At 37.4% G+C, this 20,654-nt stretch overlaps 1 long non-coding RNA gene across 2 annotated transcripts; it reads left to right on the top strand.

Annotated features, from left to right (window-relative positions):
* Positions 1 to 10,462: 10,462 nt before the first annotated feature.
* LOC127148515 (uncharacterized) lies at positions 10,463 to 12,665 on the top strand. Of its 2 annotated transcripts, none has more exons than XR_007819542.1 (5): positions 10,463 to 10,685; positions 10,792 to 10,876; positions 10,963 to 11,062; positions 11,308 to 11,357; positions 12,161 to 12,665. It is a non-coding gene; the product is annotated as an uncharacterized LOC127148515 (long non-coding RNA). The 2 variants fall into 2 exon arrangements; XR_007819543.1 differs by having other exon boundaries at positions 10,952 to 11,062.
* The last annotated feature ends 7,989 nt before the right edge of the window (positions 12,666 to 20,654 follow it).

Genomic DNA, 20,654 nt, shown 5'->3' with positions numbered 1-20,654 from the left:
AGACCAAACTACCAAAAAAAAAGTTTTGTTTGGTCCAAAAGACAAAAGTGAATCAATACGATGGAGACTACATAAAGGACTTCCAACCTCTTGCCTAAATCCAAACATGTGCTATCTGTGCAAGGAAGCAAACAAAGATCTTCAACACCTTTTGATATAGTGCAATTTCACAAAAGAAATTTGGAACAAACTCACAATAGCACAGGGATCAATTCCAACAGAGAAAGTATGGATACAATTTTCGAAGATCTTTACTCCTTGAAGCAGAAAATAAGAACGAACATCATACATCTCAATGAAGGGATCGGAACTCTGTCGAGCTTGTGGAAGGAAAGAAACAAGAGGATCTTCAAAAGCTCAGAAAGAAGCATAAACAATATATGGGAGGATGTAGAAAATCTCATAGGAATGTGGTCCAGTAGAAGTAAGGAACTAGAGGACTATAATCAAACAACAATCTCTCTAAACATAAAAGCTTTGTTAGACTAAAATATATAGGCTATCCTCAAGCCTATGTACTGTATAACTTGACTTTGTTTAATAAAAGGTGGCTTTCGCCACATTGTTTCCTGATAAAAATAACTTATACCGTTTTCGTTAAACAAAGTCCTACGATGAAATCTAGGAAATTTGGGAGTCCAATTTCCTAGAATTCTTAAGGTGAGGGATCACATCTTTGGAAGTCCAAGATTTGATCCCTGATCCCAACTAGAAAATGATTTTAATTAATGTTTAAAGAAAAACACATCTCTTTATTAGAAGGCTATTTCGATGACGGCTATTTCGATGACGTTTGGATGTCGAATTGAATAAGGATTTTAGCTACAGTTCAGGTAAGGGATTTCTTACTACTGGACCTCAGACCAGAACTAGGAACGTAGTAACCCACATGGGAATTATATGATAGCAACTGTACTGAATTGATTGATGCATAAACGAAAACATCACTTATATGCACTCTTGACTGATTAAAGGTGCCGTGATCGTTAGTTATAGCCTATGTACTTATTTACATTAATGAGTTGTTCTGTTGATGGGCATTGATGCCCTGATGTTCTGTGTATTGTGGTTATGTTGAGAGGCTATGCTGTTAACTGGAATAGTAATGTCGATGGATTATGAAAATCTTAATGTTATGTAAATTTGAAGTCTGTTATCGGGATACTGGTTATGGAGTTATGTCGTGGAAGGGACTAGGAGTTCAAAAACTCATGTGTAGATTGTGTATACACCGTGGAACTGTGTTGTAGACAAAATACGACTGTTATGCATAATATGGACGTTATGCATAACATAGACTTCCTGTAGATGATTTGAGCTGAGACGAAGTACCTTAGGTGAATTTACAAAGTAATGATTTGACTAGTTGACTAGATTTAAGGAAATGTCACGATGACATGTGAATTAAATATACAAATAGCGACTGAGGAGACTGTTGATTAAACCTAAACTGTCTGACTGGCTAAGCTTATAACTGAACCGTTAACTTGAACATTTTAGCGGTGTGACTGTTGTAGACGATTTAGTATGGACTGAGGGATAACGGTTAACTTTATCTATGGGGTAGCGTTTTAGCGATGTGACTGTGTATCTCAGTTTACAGAAGAGGGCTAACTCGTCCAAGATTGCAGGTAGAGGTTCGACTTCAGGACAGAAAAGGAAGGCCGAGCAGCAGCCTATTTCAGTGCCACAACAAAACTTCAGATCAGGTGAAGAGTTTCACCTTTTTTAACAGAGACTTTTTAAGGTAGGGGAAGCTGCCAGAGGGAAGCCTTTATGTACCACTTGTGGGAAGCACCATTTAGCCCGTTGTTTGTTTGGGACCAGGACTTACTTCAAGTGTAGGCAAGAGGGGCATACAGCCGACAGATGCCCGATGTGACTTACCGGGGTTGCACAGAATCAGGGAGCAGGTGCTCCACAGTAGAGTAAAGTCCTTGCTACAAATAAGACTGAGGCTGAGAGAGCAGGCACTGTGGTGATAGATACGCTTCCAGTGTTAGAACATTATGCCTTAGTTCTGTTTGATGCTGGTTCGTCACATTCCTTTATCTCTTCTGCATTTGTGTTACATGCCCGTTTAGAGGTAGAGCCCCTATACCATGTTTTATCAGTATCTCCTCCTTTCGGGGAGAGTATGTTGTCGAAAGAAAAGGTGAAAGCATGCCAGATTGAGATAGCAGGTCATGTGATAGAAGTATCGTTGTTAGTTCTTGATATGCACGACTTTAATGTAATTCTGGGTATGGATTGACTAGCTGCTAACCATGCAAGCATAGATTGTTCTGTAAGGAGGTAGCGTTTAACTCTCCCTTGATGGCCAGTTTTAAGTTTAAAGGAGAAGGATCAAGGTCGTTGCCTAAGGTAATCTCAGCTATGAGGGCCAGTAGACTGCTTAGTTAGGGTACTTGGAGTATCTTGGCCAGTGTGGTGGATACTAGAGAGGTTGACGTGTCCTTGTCATCAGAACCAGTGGTGAGGGATTATCCGGATGTTTTTCCCGAAGAATTTCCAGGATTACCTCCTCACAGAGAGATTGAATTTGCCATTGAGCTGGAACCTGGTGCGGTTCCTATATCCAGAGCTCCATACAGAATGGCCCCAGCAGAGTTGAAAGAGCTGAAAGTGCAGTTGCAAGAGTTGCTTGACAAAGGCTTCATTCGACCGAGTGTGTCACCTTGGGGTGCACCAGTTTTATTTGTTAAAAAGAAGGATGGATCAATGCGCTTATGTATTGACTATCGAGAGTTGAATAAGGTAACTGTTAAGAACAAATATATGTATGTAGCATTATTTTTGTAAACCCGATATTTTCTTAGTTTAATTTTTTTAAATGTAGAAAAAAAAGAAAAGAAAATAGAAATTAATTTTTTTTAAAATTTTCTTCTCTTCCCTTCACAGCCAAGCATTTTGAAGAAAAGTTCTCATCCAACTTCCATTCTTTTCCTTCTTCAATTTGCAGAGAACATTTAAGAGAGAGTTTGGAAGAAGAAGAGGAATTTTACTAGAATTTTGAGGTTGAAGAAGAGGAGGAGAACTCAAGCAAAGTGTATCCATGGCTGAATTTTGGTTCATTATGCACATCACTGGTTTTTAATTCGGTTTAAACTCTTCAAAAGGAATTAAAAGGTGAGGTTTATATTTACTGAAATTTAACTCATTTTCAAACAAACTTTATGAAGGAAGTTGGAGCAAATTCGGATATTCATTGGGTGCTTTTTGATGAAGAAAACAGGGCAGTTGGTTTTCACTCGAAATCAGAAGGTCTCTGGTTTTTCTTGTATTTCAGAGTGTACCTATGGAGTTAGGATCTCTATTTGGTATGGTTAGAAAGCTTATAGACCAAGGATCTAGCCCAATACGGTGAGTGATAAAACCAACTTTGAAATATTTTCCATAACTATTATTATGATTGAATGCGATAAATGTTTACTTACGAAGCTATGAAAGGTATTTGAATTTCATGACTATTTTCAAGTATACATTTGGAGACTAGATTTCTTAAAGAAATTTATGCTAGCACGTAGATATTAAATGTTTGGAAAGTATTTAAACTACAATGTTTTAAGCAAAGCATGAATTAGTAAGAAGTTTTGTTTTAAGAACTATAGTTTTCCACGAAAGAGCTGAGTAAAGTTCGAGCTTTGTGAAAAATTTATAAGCATACATGTTTTAATATTTTTAGATGATTTATGAAATTTTCATTAACTACATGACTGAGATCTTGAGCCTGAGGCTAGAGATTACCGTGTGCACACTGGTTAGATTTCATTATTGACGTTGAGTGTACTCCGTGACAACGATGCTGTCGTGAGTGTTGGGCAGGCCCCACTACGACAAAGACGATGGGAGTGCTGGGTGGGCCTTACTACATCGTAGAGCTTGTAAACGTTATTGTACTGGGTGTACCCTACACAACGTAGATTTGTCATGTTAGTTAAAATTCTTCGATATACTTGATATGCCTTGCTAGATTTCAATGATGAACATGCTGAGTATTTAAGGAAGCTATTCTTACTACTACACGTTTACATTTACGACTTGTATAAACAGATTTATATGTGTAAAGTTTTCACGTGCTGTTATCTTTAAATTCATAGTTTTAAACTGAGTCACTCACTGAGCTTCATAGCTCACCTTTCCAAAATGTTTTACCCATTTTCCAGGTAGAGATCGAGTTCCCGGTGCCTGATAGACTGCCTTAGTCTGCTGAAGCTCCATTATCGATTGCTAGTACGTGTTTTGAGTTGGGCATAGAGTCTGTTGTGTTATGATGTATATACACCCTTGTATGTTATAGATACTCCACAGTTTGTATAAGCTTTAGGAGCTGTAGTTGTGTAAATTTTTGTTGGTTATATTTTGATTAAGGTGTCTTTAGGTTTACTCGTGAAATCGGTAAATTTTAAGGTACACTTCATGTATGTGTTTGACTAGCCTAGGATCCGCTGTGTTTTGTTGCATGTATAATAGTTTATATACTAGATTGGCAAGTTCATCACATGAAAGTTTTAAGTAGAGTCGACAGATACAGGTACAGAAAAGCGTTGTTCGTCGGCTTTACGCCATCTTTCGGTCTAAGGTAGTAGGTAGTCTGGGAGGGGGTGTGACAACTTGGTATCAGAGCAGGTTGCTCCATGGGAATTAAGGTAGTGCGGTTAGCTCTAAGAAGAAACTGGAAAATAAATAATTGAAACTCAAGTTAGCTTAAAGGGAACTAGTGGAGTATGGTCTAGGTAAGGGTAGAAGTGAGTCCAATTATTATTAATATATGAGTAGACATTTAGTATCATACATTTGAGTTAAGTATTTATAGTATTTATAATGTGTTGACATATTATAGGAGTCATGCCACCACGTACTGGCAGACGACACCGGCAGAATCAGAACGGGATGCAAGGTCCTACCCAAGGTCCATCTGTAGGGGAATCTAGTACCCTAAGAGTTTGAGGTGGGGCAGGAAATGAGCAGTTTGCGAGAACTGCAGAGGAGATAGGAAGGCCAGATAGAGCAGAGCCTAGTGATCCAGAAAAGGCATACTGAATTAAACGACTGCAGAAGTTAGGGGCTACAGTGTTTGAGGGTTCCACAGATTCAGCTGATGCAGAGAACTGGTTGAATATGCTTGAAAAGTGTTTTGATGTGATGAATTGTCCTGAGGAGCGAAAGGTTAGATTGGCCACATTTTTGTTGCAAAAAGAGGCTGAAGGATGGTGGAATCTATATTAGCAAGGCGCAGTGATGCACGTGCTTTAGACTGGCAGACTTTTAGAGGCATATTCGAAGATAAGTATTATCTCAGCACATACTGCGAAGCCAAGAGGGATGAATTTCTGGGGTTGAAACAAGGATCACTTTCAATGGCTGAGTATGAGAGGAAGTATACCGAGGTTTCACAGTATGCAAACGTTATTGTAGCTTCTGAGAGTGACAGGTGCCCAAGGTTTGAAAGAGGGTTGCGTTTTGAAATACGTACCCCAGTTACAACCATTGCTAAGTGGACGAATTTCTCTCAGTTAGTGGAGACTGCCCTTCGTGTGGAGTAGAGTATAACAGAAGAGAAATCAGTAGTGGAGCTTAGTCGTGGAACTTCAACAACTAGTGGATTTAGAGGCCGTGAGCAGCGGAGGTTCATGCCTGGGATAAATATTTCAAGCCGTCAAGATTTTAAGAATCGCTCTAGAGGCCAAGCATCGAGGAACGTGAGTTATGGTAGTGTTTTTCAGAGACAGAGCCAGAGAATACCTAGTCAACCCACTAGATCAACAGTAAGATCGCAACCAGGTCAGGAGTCCGTTGCTAGTATAGTCAGGCGAACACCATGCACGAGTTGTGGCAAGAACCATCGGGGTAAGTGAAGCGGAGGATGCACGAGACGTTATTACTGGTACGATTCTTATTTGTAATGTACCTGCAGATGTTTTATTTGATCCAGGTGCTACGCATTCCTTTGTTTCTAGTATATTTTGGACTAAGCTGAATAGGATGCTAGAGCCTTTATCTGAGGGGTTAGCTACATACATTCCAGTTGGTGACGTTTTACTTGTTAACGAGGTGTTGCGTAATTGTGAAATTTTAGTAGAAGGTATCAGTTTGCTAGTGGACTTGCTACCACTAGAGTTACAGAGGTTAGATGTAATTTTGGGAATGGATTTCTTATTTGCTCACTATGCATCTATGGATTGCCATAGGAAGGAAGTGGTTTTCAGAAAATCAGGCTTTGCTGAAGTGGTTTTTAGAGGTATGAGGAAGGTCGTTTCTAGAAGTTTAATTTCAGTTTTGAAAGCTGAGAAATTGCTGAGGAAGGGTTGCACAGCGTTTCTTGCATACATCGTAGTAGTATAGAGAGAAAAGCTAAAGCCAGAAGATGTTCCTGTGGTGAAAGAGTTTCTTGATTTTTTTCCAGATGATCTGTCAGGTTTGCACCCTTATAGAGAGATTGAGTTCACCATTGAATTATTACCAGGAACAACACCTATTTCACAGGCACCGTATAGAATGGCTCCAAGCGAGCTAAAAGAATTGAAGATGCAGTTACAAAAACTAGTTGATAAGGGATACATCAGGCCTAGTGTTTCACCGTGGGGAGCACCAGTGCTATTAGAGGTGTAATCGGGTTGGGTTGGGTTGGGTTGGGAGACATTCTCAACCCAACCCATATTTTCGGGTTGGTTGGGTTGACAACCCAAATAACTCGAATTTAGTTTCCAACCCAACTCAACCCAACCCATAAAATATGGGTTGGGTTGGGTTGTCGGGTTGTTTTTTTTTTCATTTCTAAATTTTAATTTTTGTAAGGTTTTAATATTGTTTTTTTTAAAATCAAAATCATTATACATTCAAATATCAAACATACATAAATTCAAAGTTCCATACATACATAAATTCAAAGTTTCAAAAGTTACAAACATACATAAATTCAAAATTCTTAAACATACATAAATCTAAACATTTGTCCTAAATTCAAAGTTCTTCAACATACATAAATCCAAACATACCCATAAATGTTCATGAAATACAACTTTAATAATAATCCGAAAGTTCTTAAACATTAGTTGAGAAGCTAAATATAAATTTCTAAAGATCCAATAAGCACCCCAAGCATTTAAATTTGTAGGGTGAGAGACGAACAGAGAGGCCGAGAGACGAGGAAGAGAGGCGCGTCGCGTGTTTTCTTTTTTAGTCTAGGGTTTCTAACTTTCTTTTAACTTTATATTTTATTAAAAAAATATAATATTAATATATACATATATATATATATATATATATATATATATATATATATATATATATATATATATATATATATATATATATATATATATATATATATATATATATATATATATATTAATTCTGGTTGGGTTGGGTTGAACCGAATTTTAAATCCTCCAACCCGAGACCCAACCCAACTCATATTTTAAACCAACTCAACCCAACTCACATAATATGGGTTAGGTAGTTCGGGTTATTCAGGTTGTCGGGTTAATCTTACACGCCTAAGTGCTATTTGTGAAAAAGAAAGATGGTACCCTCAAATTATGTATTGACTATAGACAGTTAAACAAGGTTATAATACGTAACAAGTATCCTTTACCACGCATAGATGACTTATTTGATCAACTAAAGGGAGCAGCGTTGTTCTCTAAGATTGACTTAAGGTCAGGATACCACCAGTTGAAGGTTAGAGAATCAGATATTGCTAAGACATCATTTAGAACGAGGTATGGGCATTATGAGTTTCGAGTTATGCCATTCGGTTTAACGAATGCGCCAGCGGTTTTCATGGATCTCATGAACAGGATCTTCCATCAATATTTAGATCAGTTTGTGATTGTGTTCATTGATGATATATTAGTTTACTCGGTTGACAGAGAATCCCATGAGGAACATCTGAGGATTGTTCTACAGACTCTACGTGATAAACAGTTGTACGATAAGTTCAGCAAATGTGAGTTCTGGTTGGAACAAGTAGTATTTTTGGGGCATGTAGTTTTAGCAAAAGGAGTTAATGTCGATCCACAAAAAGTAGAAGCGGTTGTCAATTGGGAAAGACTAACTAGTGCGACAGAAGTACGTAGTTTCCTGGGTTTGGCAGGATACTATAGGCGTTTTATTGAGGATTTCTCTCAATTGGCATTGCCTTTGACCGCTTTGACAAGGAAGAATGCTAAGTTTGAGTGGTCAGATAAATGCGAGCAAAGTTTTCAAGAATTGAAGAAAAGACTAGTGACATCACCTATTTTGGCACTTCCTGTAACAGGGAAGGACTATGTGATTTATTGTGATGCTTCAAGGCTAGGATTAGGTTGTGTGCTTATGCAAGATGGGAATGTAATAGCTTATGCTTCAAGCCAGTTGAAGGAGCATGAGTGTAATTACCCTACCCATGATCTTGAGCTAGCAGCAGTTGTTTTAGCACTAAAAATCTGGAGACACTATTTGTTCGGGAAAAAGTGCCATATTTTCACAGATCATAAAAGTCTAAAGTATATTTTTGATTAGAAAGAGCTAAATCTGAGACAAAGGCGATGCTTAGAACTAATTAAAGATTATGATTGTACTATAAAGTATCATCCAGGTAAGGCCAACGTAGTAGCGGATGCATTAAGTAGGAAGTCAAGACTTCTGAAGAGTGCCTTGTGTGGTATTCGAGTAGCTTTGTTGAATGAGTTAAGAGGTTCCAAGGTAGTAGTAACTACAGAGGATTCAGGAAGTCTCTTAGCTCAATTTCAGGTTCGGTCTTCTCTAGTAACTGAGATTGTAAGAAGACAGTCAGAAGACAGTAATTTACAGAAGAAGCTTGAGAAATCCAAGAAAGGCTTAAAGGTGGAGTTTGAGCTGAGAACAGATGAAGCCATTGTTAAACAAGGAAGATTATGTGTTCCGAATATCAGTGAGCTTAAGAATGCTATTCTAGAAGAAGCTCACAGTTCAGCTTAAGCTATGCATCCAAGTAGCACCAAGATGTACAGAACTTTAAAGAAGGCTTATTGGTGGCCTGGAATGAAGCAAGAGATAGCTGAATATGTTGATAGATGTTTGATTTGTCAATAGGTTAAACCAATAAGACAGAGGCCAGGAGGATTTCTTAATCCTTTGCCAGCGCCAGAGTGGAAATGGGAGCATATTAGTATGGATTTTCTCTTTGGATTACCTCGTACATCTAGTGGACATGATGGTATATGGGTAATAGTAGACAGACTCACCAAGACGGTACGATTTATACCGATTAAAGCGACATCTACGTTAGACCAGCTAGCTAGATTATATGTTGATAAGATTGTGAGTCAGTATGGAGTACCAATGTCCATAGTTTCAGATTGGGATCCGAGGTTTACTTCTAAATTTTGGCCTAGTTTACAGAAAGCAATGGGAACAGGGCTAAAGTTCAGTACATCATTTCATCCTCAAACAAATGGTCAGTCCGAGAGGACCATCCAAACTTTAGAGGACATGTTGAGAGCATGTGTCCTTCAACTTAAAGGAAGTTGGGATACCCACTTGCCTCTTATGGAGTTTGCTTATAATAATAACTATCAGTCTAGTATCGGTATGGCACCATATGAAGCCTCATACGGGAGACCATGCAAAACTCCGTTTGCTGGAATGAAGTGAGAGAGCGAAAGTTAGGAGGTCTTGAGTTGGTTCAGATTACAACAAACAATATTAAGTTGATCAGAGAAAATCTGAGGATAGCCCAAGATCGAGAGAAAAGTTATGCGGATAAGCGACAAAGAAACCTAGAATTCCAAGTTAGAGATCAAGTTTTCTTAAAATTATCTCCATGGCGAGGCGTTATTCGTTTCGGAAGAAAGGGTAAGTTAAGTCCTAGATATATTGGGCCATATCAGATAACGGAACGAGTGGGACCAGCAATATATAGACTTGAGTTGCCAATAGAACTTGCACGAATACATGATGTTTTCCATGTATCCATGTTAAGAAAATATATACCAGATCCATCACATGTGTTGCAAGAGCAACCCGTTGAATTAAAAGAAGATTTGAGTTATATTGAAGAACCAGTTCAGATTCTCGACAGAAAGGAACAAGTTTTGAGAAACAAAACGATTCCACTCATAAAGGTTTTATGGAGACATCATGGAGTGGAGGAGGCAACTTGGAAACCGGAAGATCAGATGAAAAAGAGATACCCGATACTTTTCAGTTAAGGACATTCTAAATTTTGAGGATGAAATTTTCTAAGGGAAAGGTAAGTTGTAAACCCGATATTTTCTTGGTTTACTTTCTTTAAATGTGAAAAAAAAGAAAAGAAAATGGAAATTAAGTGTAAATATATATATATATATATATATTTATATTTATATTTATATATTAAATGGTTTTATTAAATAAATTAAAGAAAAGAAAGAAAAGAAAGGATAAAAAGAAAAAAAAAAAGAGAAGAAAATTTCATTTTTTCTTTTCTTCTTCTTCTTCTCTTCCCTTCACCGCCAAGCATTTTGAAGAAAAATTATCATCCAACTTCCATTCTTTTCCTTCTTCAATTTGCAGAGAATATTTAAGAGAGAGTTTGAAAGAAGAAGAGGAATTTTACTAGAATTTTGAGGTTGAGGAAGAGGAGGAGAACTCAAGCAAAGTGTATCCATGGCTGAATTTTGATTCATTCTACACATCATTGGTTTTTAATTTGGTTTGAACTCTTCAAAAGGAATTAAGAGGTGAGGTTTATATTTACTGAAAGATAACTCATTTGCAAACAAACTTTATGAAGGAAGTTGGAGCAAATTCGGATATTCATTGAGTGCTTTTTGATGAAGAAAACAGGGCAGTTAGTTTTCATTTGAAATCAGGAGGTCTCTGGTTTTTCTTGTATTTCAGAGTGTAACAATGGTGTTAGGATCTATATTTGGTATGGTTGGAAAGCTTATTCAATTTACTACAACTTTCATGAATAAATTGTGAACCAAAAACGACTAAAAATCAGTTAAATTGTAGGGACAAGTTAAAGAGGTCGTGTGCGCGCGATTCTGGAAGTAGTTCTGTTTCGAAGGTTATCTGAGTTTATTCACAGGGAATCAGATTTATATGTCTTCAGGTAAGTTTTAGAGGATCTCAAAATGAAGATTTGGATATAAAGAACACTCATTTTGGTTAAGTATTGAGAAAGTTATAGTCATTTGAAGTTTTGTTAGAAATCTGGAAATTTCAGAGAGTTGTTGAAATAGGATTTTATTTCTTAAGCTTTGTTTTCGTGAGTGTCATCTTTGGTGTGACATGTTATGTATATCTTTAGAAAACCAGAATGTTTAGAGTTCTAATACTCGATTGGGTTGTTGGCAGACCGAGAAGAATTAAACCGAGCTTATAGACCAAGGATCTAGCCCAAGACGGTGAGTGACAAAACCAACTTTTAAATATTTTCCATAACTGTTATTATGATTGAATGCGATAAATGTTTACTTACGAAGCTATGAAAGGTATTTGAATTTCATGACTATTTTCAAGTATACATTTAGAGACTAGATTTCTTAAAGAAATTTATGCTAGCACGTAGATATTAAATGTTTGGAAAGTATTTAAACTACAATGTTTTAAGCAAAACATGAATTAGTAAGAAGTTTTGTTTTAAGAACTATAGTTTTCCACGAAAGAGCTGAGTAAAGTTCGAGCTTTGTGAAAAATTTATAAGCAGACATGTTTTAATATTTTTAGATGATTTATGAAATTTTCATTAACTACATGACTGAGATCTTGAGCCTGAGGCTAGAGATTACCGTGTGCACACTGGTTAGATTCCGTTGTTGACGTTGAGTGTACTCCGTAACAACGATGCTATCGTGAGTGCTGGGCGAGCCCCACTACGACAAAGACGATGGGAGTGCTGGGTGGATCCCACTACATCGTAGAGCTTGTAAACGTTGTTGTACTGGGTGTACCCTACACAACGTAGATTTGTCATGTTAATTAAAATTCTTCGATATACTTGATATGCCTTGCTAGATTTCAATGATGAACATGTTGAGTATTTAAGGAAGCTATTCTTACTACTACACGTTTACATTTACGACTTGTATAAACAGATTTATATGAATAAAGTTTCACGTGCTGTTATCTTTAAATTCATAGTTTTAAACTGAGTCACTCACTGAGCTTCATAGCTCACTCTTTTCAAAATGTTTTACCCATTTTCCAGGTAGAGATCGAGTTCCTGGTGCCTGATATACTGCCTTAGTCTGCTGAAGCTCCATTATCGATTGCCAGTACGTGTTTTGAGTTGGGCATAGAGTCTGTTGTGTTATGATGTATATACACCCTTGTATGTTATAGATACTCCACAGTTTGTATAAGCTTTAGGAGCTGTAGTTGTGTAAATTTTTGTTGGTTATATTTTGATTAAGGTGTCTTTAGGTTTACTCGTGAAATCGGTAAATTTTAAGGTACACTTCATGTATGTGTTTGACTAGCCTAGGATCCGCTGTGTTTTGTTGCATGTATAATAGTTTATATACTAGATTGGCAAGTTCATCACATGAAAGTTTTAAGTAGAGTCGACAGATACAGGTACAGAAAAGCGTTGTTCGTCGACTTAACGCCATCTTTCGGTCTAAGGTAGCAGGTAGTCCAGAAGGGGGTGTGACAATTTTAGTTATATCTAATCTTCTTTTGTAATCCCCATTTAATGAGAGGTATTATGATATGAATCCTTGGACATTGGATCTAAGAGCCATGTTAAACAACACTAAGAGTCAAAGAACACAACTCCAACAGCTCCAAAACCAATTTTATTTCAACCGCTAAGATATAGGTTAGATTCAAATTACTTAGATGATCTAACAAACCAAAGGATTGGACAAAGTTAGAAATTTCCATCAACCTTCAATCTTCAAAGCACTGCACAAGAAAAACAGATCATGGTGGTAATATTTGAGAGTTGTGTTTTAATTTGATATATTTGAGGAAACTTGATTAATTATATTTTGGTTGTGTAGTTAATTAAGTTTTGAGGATAATATAATTATTTTATTTGGATAATGAAATTGGTAGAGATATTTGTTTGAAGATAAAGATGATTGGGTTGAGGAGAGAGAAAATTGATTTATTTGGTTAAAGATAATGGTGAAATTTTATTTGGAAAAAAAAAAGGTTGATGTGATTGGTTGATTTTGAATTTTAAAAAGGAAAATTTGGTGGATTTAAATGAGGAAAGAGAAAAAATTTGTTTTATTTGGGAAAAAGGAAAATGAATAATAATAATGTTATTATTATTATAAAGTTGAACCTCGTGGGACGTGCCTCATTAGTTCCATCATCTTTTTCATTAAGAAAGAGAGCAAAAACCCTAAATTTTCCTTCTTCTCCAGCCGCCGTCATAGCCGTTACTGCACCGCTCCGTCTCTGCCAACATCTCCGTCACTCGTCGCCACTGACAAACGCCGTGGTGTGAGCAGCCGTCAAGTTGGTCCGTGCGCCATCCTCCGTTCGCAGCTCTAAGACGAAGCAACACCGTCCGAGCCGCTTCCGTCGTCGTCTGCGTCGATCCGTCATCCTTCACCCCATTTCGTCGTCGACTGTTGCAAATTCAGCCACGTCGTCTAGCCGCTCACATAGCCACGCCGTCGCATATCGGGCACCATCCGTCGAAGTCTGCAAAGCCAAGCCGCACCCGTCTTTGCAACCCGAGCCACACGCACTTCTGCGCTTGCACCGTAACCGAGCCGCACGCCCGTGTGAGCCACGTGCGCCCCACTCGAGCTGTGCCTCTTGCCGCAAGCCGCACCTGCATCCCAGCCGAGCCGTCCAGCTAATTTTGAGCCACTAGCCTTTTTTGGGTCCTTTTTTTCACCTGTTTTAGTAAGCTTTGATTGAGTTTTGGAATACCCAACTAAGATATTGGATCTTAAATAATTTAATTTTGTGCTAAATTAAATTATTTCTCTTAAAGGACAATTTGGACCAAGTGATTTTGGAGTGTGGAATTTCTTCAGTTAAGGGCTTATTCGTTGCAACATCGACCTCGGGTATGTTAGTTCGATTGACTTCTTGGGTCCTTGGTCGTTTGATGGTTAGGTTATTCAAATTTGGTGTTTTTTTCTAATTGTTAGGACTTCGCTGCTTGGAAAGCGTGATTTTACTGTTAGAATTTGACTGAGCAAATCTCCAGGTAAGAGATTCTACTACTAGACCTACGAGTGGAATTAAGAGATCGCATATATTTTGAGTTGTGCATATTGGTAACTAGATTGCATAACGGCATGACAATTAATAACAATATGATATGACATGATGATATGATATGATATGATGATATGATATAACATGATGATGTGATGGCGATATGTTACGTGCATGTTATGGTTAGGCTGTCTGATAGGTTATCCTATTAGAGTTGTACCTGCATGGGTGTCCTTCGAGATCACCACCTTTTTAGGACTGCGTAGTCTGACGGGACTGCAAGTCTGACATTGACATAGACATGATTCGAGTGATTCAACGGGATCATTCGCAGCCCGATTGTCTTAGTGTAACGACCCAACTTTCCGGACTAAGCTGAGGTCACTACCAAACTCCAAAACTCGACCATTCAACATAAAGTTTAAAACGGACCAGTTACGATTCATTAAAACATTAAAAATCTTACAAAAGACAGTTTCGGGCCCTATTTTAAATAATAAAAAAAAAGTCACAAAATAAAATATCAAGTCACCAGTTCAAAATCACAAGTCAAAATATTCTGACAAAATACATAGCGGAAGCGATAAGAAAACCAGACGCGTCCATATGGCCTTCACGCATCCTTCCTGCCTCTCGTCGGTCTGCCCCTCGCTGTACCCCTACCTGAAAAGTTAAAGAAGTGAAAGGGTGAGTATAAACATAACCAGTAAGGGACCCACTACTGGGCCCGTTAGGGGACAACAGTTAACTTCCTATTCGGGGGTACCTTACATAACAGTCTAGTGCTCCCGAAGGATGCACATATCAGTCTAGTGCTCCCGAAGGATGCACATATCAGTCTAGTGCTCCCGAAGGATGCACATATCAGTCTAGTGCTCTCGAAGGATGCACAGATCAGTCTAGTGCTCCCGAAGGACGCACATATCAGTCTAGTGCTCCCGACGGACGCACATATCAGTCTAGTGCTCCCGAAGGACGCACATATCAGTCTAGTGCTCCCGAAGGATGCACATATCAGTCTGGTGCTCCCGAAGGACGCACATATCAGTCTAGTGCTCCCGAAGGACGCACATATCTGTAAGGCACACTACCCCATAGATGAAGCTAACCGTTACCCCTCAGTCCAAACTAAACTGTCTACATCAGTCACATCCCAACGGCATTCAAATCACAGTCCCGCCATAGGCTTTGTCAGTCAGATAGTATAGGTTTAAACATCTACACCCTCAGTTGCTATATGCATTACCGATTCGCACACCAATAGGGAAAACCCTAGGTCCAATCGACTACCCAACCAAAACCGGACTCACTGTCCATCCCCGTCCAAATTCCATGAACCACATCCAGACCAGTGTTTTACTACATACTGAACCGTAACTTCAAGGTCCATCAACATAAAATCTCAATCCACAACTCGCAGTCACAGTATATTTACATCAGACAAATATAATAACAGTACTTAACAGTCAACACGCATACAGTTATTCAGTACAGTCACTAACGCGTAATCCCCTGTAGATTACTACGTTTTCAGCCTGGACTCGGGTCCAGTAGTAGGAAAACCCTTACCTGATACTCGGTTATGCCCCTCGATCGAATCCACGCTCAACGGATCAACCTGAACGATAACACAAGGGTTTTAGTTGATGACTCTAGTAGAAGTCGCTTTAAAAGGTCCGAAACGACACCCGTTGACTTACCCAAGGAAAGGAGGACTACCTCCAAACAAGCCTGCCGCGGGACCCGAGAACTTAAGCGTCAACTCCTTACTACCTTCAAGGGAGAAAAGTAGGGCCATATCTTAATCCAACATTCAAACTCGAATCGGACGAGGTAACATTAGGGAATTCATCAAAACAATCCTTACCGAAAACTCACCGTGAACCGAAGTGGAGGAAGGAAGGCTTAGGTGGCTCGGCTCGGCTCGGCTTGGACTCGGCTCGGCTCGGCTCGGCTTACTCGGCTTGGTTCTCGGCTCGGCTCGGCTCGGTTCGGCTCGCGGCTCGGCTCACTCGGCTCGTGGCTCGGCTCGCGGCTCGGCTCACTCGGCTCGCGGCTCGGCTCACTCGGCTCGCGGCTCGGCTGGATCTGCTGGTGGCTCGCGACTCGGCTGGGTTTGCTTGTGGCTCGTGGCTCGGCTGAAAAATGGGTCTCGGGTCGGGTCAGCTTGGAACCGGGTCGGGTTTTGCAGCGCAAAACGGGCAACACGAACGACGGCTCTCCGGCGTCCGACGACCGTGACGAACGGCAGCTGGAAGGCGTTCGACGACCGGCCTTGCTCCCACGCGGCGAACGGTTGACGGAGGGCGCACGCTGGTGGCTGGCGTTGTGAACCCGAGAGGAGATCGAAACGGACGGGTGCCGCGGCGGTGAGATCTCGACGACGGAGACGAAGGCAGACGACTACCACACGGACGGAGACGGAGAGGAAGAGAGATGGTGGCGGAACGGTCTGGCGGAGAAGAGAATGAAGAGGAAGAGACGGCGGCGGCGCTGGAGAAAATCGGAGAGGTGGGGATGGAGATGCGGCGCGCGAGGAGGGGGTAGGGTTTCTCTTCTCCCTTCTTTTTTTTTTTAAAATATATATATATATATATTAATTTAAGAATTTAATAAAAGTAATAACATTTAATTAATAATAATAATAATAAATAAAATATTATTAAATATATCTATATATGTTAACTTTTAATAATTCTAATTAATAATAATAATAACTAAAATATTATATATATATATATGTATTAACTTTTACCTAATTAATTAATATTAATAATAAGATTAATAAAATAGACAAAAGATAATATTAATACTAATTTATATATATAAAGATTATAATAATAATAATAATAATAATAATAATATAGTTACCATTATATTATTATCATATAATTTACAACTAATAACTTCCAGAATTTCAGAAATAAATCCCAAAATTTAAAATCCCCTAAAAATTAAATAAGGCGGTAAGAGTTTACCTCGAAAATTTTGGGGCGTTACACTTAGTGTTTCCTTCGAGTACACTACAGACCAGTTTGTCCTAAGTGTTCCTTTGGAATCACCGAAGACCAGTTATGTTCCTCTGGATCACATGTTGCACGTGTTTGAGAACGTGCCAATTCTTGGGTACCACTTTTCAGGACTCTAATAAGAAATTAACAGGCACCTAGCAGGACTAGTAGTGGGTCCCTTACTGAGTATTTTATACTCACTCTTTCCATTTTCATTTTTTCAGGCAGAGGCAGAGGTAAGGGCAAAGGCAAGTTGGCGAATGACCAGAAGTGACCGTGTCGAGCCATAGGGATACGTTGCTTCCACTTTATGTCATAGTTCAAATTTTAATGTTTGCATTTTATTTTATTCTTTATTTGTTATTTTATTTCTTTAAAATTAGATAGGGCCCGAATTAGGATTTTATTTTTATACTTATCCCTAATCATATTTGTTTGTGCTTTTAAATAAAAATTTTGAGGTTTTGGTTTATTTTTATCTTAATTTTACAAATTTTATTTATCTTTTAAATTAGTAATGACTTCGACTTAGTATAAGGAGTTGGGTCGTTACAATGTACTTTGTTGTATATGTATATTGTTAACTGTCAACAAAAGTTACATTTTTTTAAGGTCGTAATATTTCTTCACTTGATTGTTTATTTCTATTGACCAGGTAAATTTTCACTTAAAAATTCTCCATGGAAAATTTATTTATGTCTTTGGTGCTTAGAAAATAGTTGTTTTTTTTCTTCTTATGTTTCATTGTTTAAAAAACACTATCATCTAAATTTCATTTCTTAAATAAAATCCAAAAAGCTCTTGAATAGTTAGACTCAATTCGAACATTTTTTTCTAGAGAAGACGATATTGATTTCTTAATTACCATTTTACAACTTTATAATTGACTTGACAGGTATACTTACATTTTACACCAAGTTTTTCGCACCATACATGGTGAAAAAAAATTCAAATTTTAACATCTTAGTTGTTTCTTTTCGAAATAATAATAACAATAATAAATAAATAAATAAAACACATAATCGTAATTATGTCATAAAAAAAATTGACAATTGTGATTATTCATGAATTGATTTTGGTTATTTTTTTTAAAGATGAAAACAACAAATAAAAAAAAGAAACAAAACAAAAGACTAAAATAGGCTTTAATTATGTAATTACAACTGTTTTCTCCTCCGTTAAAAAAAAAACCATTTCTCTAAATTTCATTTATATATATGTACCGATCAAATGACCTATAGGACACAATATTGAGTAAGAACAAAGAAATTAAAATGGCCAATAACTCTTGTCCCATTATTGTCTCTCTCATTGGAGTTCTCTTGTTCACTATCAATGTGGCATCATCTACTGATGTCGTTTCCACCATCTGTCCAAAAACCTCAAATCCACCATTTTGTTCAAGTGTGTTGAAATCTGCAGGCCCTACAGATTTAAAAAGCTTGGTTGTATACACCTTAAACCTTGCCCATACAGATGCTCGCAAATCTTTTACCCTAGCCAACTCACTAGCAAAAACCACCCCAAATCCTCAACTTAAGCAACGATAGTCATCTTGTGCTGAGAACTATGATGAAGTTGTTGGTGATATTGAAAATGCCCAAAAGGACTTTGAACTTGGTGACTTTAACGTTGTCAATATTGTAACTTCTGGTGCCATGACAGACATTGGCAACTGTCAAGATAAGTTCGAGCAACAACCAAAGGATACGTCGTTGCTTTTGAAGAATGGCAAGACTCTAAATGATATATGCAACATTATTTTGGTTATATCCAAACTTCTTTGAGGGCTATGAACTTGGAGATTTTAATTATCAATAAATAAAATGAAGTTTAATTTTTAAAATAATGACATTACAATGTGATGGTGATTGGAATCGACTAATTTGGTTAATAGATAATTATAACTAATCAAAATTACTAAATAAAAAATAATACTCGAAGGACATTGCCCCTAATAGACACTAATAGACTTATATTAATAGATAATTACGGCTTTGTATTTTGCCAAACTTAAATTTTGGGTCAATATATATATATATAAATACCACCTAAAACAATTTACCATCGATAATTATATTTATACCATGAATTATAATATAAAACGTGGGTTTTCTTAATTTACTCGTAACAAATTATTTTGGGTAACTTTTTTTTTTTGCCAGACTTGAATTTTTGGTATTAACATGCTAAATAAGAAACAATCAATTATTTCTTTTTCTTTTTTTTTTTTTTTAATTTTTTCAATATATTTTTAAATATACACTTAACTATTTGAAAATTTTATTCTTAAAAAAATATTTTCATCTAATTTAAAATTTAAATTAAAAAAAATCGTAGGATAAAGGTAAGGTTACAAACTTACAATTTTTATTTTTATTTCATTTCTAATTTATAAACTTCATTATTTTCTTTTACGATAATATATTTTAAGAAATCTAGCAATATTTTAGGTCACAAAAACTTTAATTTCACAAAGAAGATTTACATAATTTTTATTTAATGGGTTCACTTTGAACGATTTATAAAAAATTCAAGATTAAAATTGTAACTTTTGAAATAAGTTATACATTTTTAAAACAAGTAACAAAGTTTTGACATTTTCTAATAATGGTTAAATTAGTATATCTACTTTTCAATTTTTAATTAATATTAATAATAGTAGTAATAATAATAATTGTTGTAACGACTCATTTCTTTATACTAAGCTGAGGTCATTACTAAAAAGAAATAACAAGAGACACTATTTTTTTGAAAGGAGGGAAGAATAAACTTTCATTAAAAACAAAATGTTGAAACATTGATACATAAACGCGGAAGCAAAACTGAGTCCCCATATGGCATGTCACGGATCCTTCTCTGTCGCTCGCCAGCTTTCCTCTACCTTTACCTTTGCCTGAAATATTAAACCTAGAAATAGTGAGTATAAACAAATACTCAATAAGAGACCTATTACTAGTCCCGCTAGGTGTCTGTTAACTTCCCATTAGAGTCCTGTAAAGAAGTACCCCTGAACTGGTACGTTACCAAACACGTGTAATCTGTGATCCCGTAGGAACAAATCTGGTCTTCGATGAACATTAAGGAACACCTAGGACAAACTGGTCTGTAGTATACTCGGAGGAAACACTAAGACAATCAGACTGCGAGCGATCCCATCGAGTCACTCGAATCATGTCTATGTCAATGCCAGACTGGCGGTTCCATCGAACTACGCAGTCCTAAAAAGGTGGTGATCCCGAAGGACACCCATGTAGGTACAACTCTAATAGATAAAGTTAACAGAACACCCTATCCATAGCATGTAGCATAACATAACATCATAACATGGCATGAGTATTACTCTTAACGTCCTTAATCATGTGATTAATATATCATGCATCAACATCAACAGTCGTCAACAACGTACTACCAGTCATTAACATAATATCAGTCATCATCATCAATCATTCATACAATGACAGTCATTATCAATAGCATCAAATTATGCATTTTAGCTACCAT

The sequence above is a fragment of the Cucumis melo genome, chromosome 3, assembly GCF_025177605.1.
Source record: "Cucumis melo cultivar AY chromosome 3, USDA_Cmelo_AY_1.0, whole genome shotgun sequence".
Lineage (NCBI taxonomy): Eukaryota > Viridiplantae > Streptophyta > Magnoliopsida > Cucurbitales > Cucurbitaceae > Cucumis > Cucumis melo.
Note: the sequence above shows the minus strand (reverse complement) of the source record. Positions and strands in the feature narration are given on the sequence as shown.